We start from the raw sequence: 2,077 nt of genomic DNA on the forward strand, positions 1-2,077 counted from the left end.
CACCATTTTAAAGATTAGGGCACAAAATGTATAAATTATTTTATATAGGCTTTTTGAGGCACGTGAAAAAGTTCTGGGTTTGTTTATTTAGGTATGACAATTTTAATTTTTATTAGCTGATTGACAATGTTTTAATGGTCACATGATTACTTTTGATTAGTTATTGGATTGTATTTAAAGGCTTGTATGGAGTGTTTTATTCAGTTCTGTGGCTTTTGGGACAAAAGCGCTTAACTGGATGTAAAATAAATTATTTCCTGTGTTTTGTTTTAACCGTTGTGGTCCATTTGTTTAATTTGGGCAATAGTAGCTGTTTTTGGCCAAGTGTCTAGTTTCATTCTTAAGATTAGAAACAACTCATCTGAAATATGTAGGAAGATGGTCTTCCTTGTAACAACATTGATGAACATCCTTGTCTGCCACATAGGAGATGGGGTTACAATTCTCTACAGGGGAACTCCAACTTCATGCTTGCCTGGGTAGCATATATACTAAAATTGACATGATACAGGAAAGATTAGCACAGCCTCAATACCAAGATGACATGCTAATCTGTGATGTGCTCTGTAGTAGTTTGGTAATTAACACATAAGATTAAGGCTATGAGCTGCTGTTTCTTGCAGTCCAGGGTTAAACTCATCCAGTATCTATTCACTCATTGTGTGATGACTATGAGCAAATCATTTAACCAGACAGTGCTTTAGGCCAACTGGGGAAATGGACTGGTTTCTTGTGCCACATGCTTATGAATTAGTTAATGATCTCACACGTTTAAAAATGTCAGTAATTCTGGAAGATTAGGACAAAAAATTAAACCTAAGATTAGGGAAGCTCCAGTCAGAAAAGAAGAACTGGTTTATTTGGACTTTGTGAAAGTGAATGCAAAATACTGACCAGTGTTGAATATTGATGAAACATATTGTTTACCTTTGTTTGCTAATTATAGAATTAAATATGCTACAATTTATTTTAGTGCAATTTGTGACCTGATATGAGAAGGAGCAGGTTCTTTGACAGATTTGTAAGCTCAGTTAAAATGTATTTTGTGGAAGGTGGTCAACCATGATTTTTCTGAGACTATTTTTCTAAGATATAGAAATTTATTGAAGTTATGACTGAGTGTGGAAGAAGGATTTGAAAGTGAAAACTGAATTTTTCCATTGGTACTGAAGGTGTTTCTTCCCAGTGGGGGAGATGTTTACAAATTCCCAGAGTTTAGTATAAACAGTATTACAAGGTTATGCCACAAGAACTGAATTTTAAATCTGAGAAATATAGTATTTGATTTATGTCTCAGACAAAACTGCATTTTGAGTCATGACGAATGGTGGATGAAGATGAGTTACACGGTGATAGTGATTTGAAGGGTCAATTTTCCATTTTACATGTGGAAATGAGCATTAGAAATAAAATTACACATTTCCTAAATACTGAATGGAATTTTAGTTTCTTTAGTGAATTCTGCGGTGGTACAGCGGTAGCGTTTTACCTCATAGCAAGAGGTTCTCCCATTCGAGGCTTGGCAGTGCCTTCTGTATGGAGTCTGCATGTCCTCCCCGCGGTTGGGGTAGCGTTCGAAAGACATGCGTGCGTAAATGGGCGTGCCTTCGTTGAAGGTTGGGTGTTGAGTTGGCAGCTCTGCGTTTCGTAAAAATCTGCTGCCAATCATTAGCGGACCGGAGTTCCGCTGTGGTGACCCCTTACCCGGAAAAAGCCGAAAGACAAACAACAACAAGTGTGCATAAAGTTAAAGACAATTAAGCACAGCACACTGAACTGTAGAGATGTGTGTTTTTAGGATATATATATATATATATATATATATATATATATATATATATATATATATATATATATATATATATATATATATATATATATATATATATATATATATATATATATATATATATATATATATATATATATATATATATATAAATATATATATATACTATACACACACACACACACACACACACACACACACACACACACACATATATAATTAGGAAATATGATGATCGTTAGAGAGTGTTTGATTGACTGATCATTACATATACATCTTACTTGGAGA

The 2,077-nt window shown here is 34.2% G+C and overlaps 1 non-coding gene across 1 annotated transcript; it reads left to right on the plus strand.

Moving 5' to 3' along the window:
• The first annotated feature begins 467 nt into the window (after window positions 1–467).
• On the plus strand, window positions 468–574 carry LOC122817451. The gene has a single exon (XR_006367268.1). It is a non-coding gene; the product is annotated as a U6 spliceosomal RNA (small nuclear RNA).
• The last annotated feature ends 1,503 nt before the right edge of the window (window positions 575–2,077 follow it).

This window comes from Protopterus annectens, chromosome 12.part0, assembly GCF_019279795.1.
Source record: "Protopterus annectens isolate FY-2018-M chromosome 12.part0, PAN1.0, whole genome shotgun sequence".
NCBI lineage: Eukaryota > Metazoa > Chordata > Ceratodontiformes > Protopteridae > Protopterus > Protopterus annectens.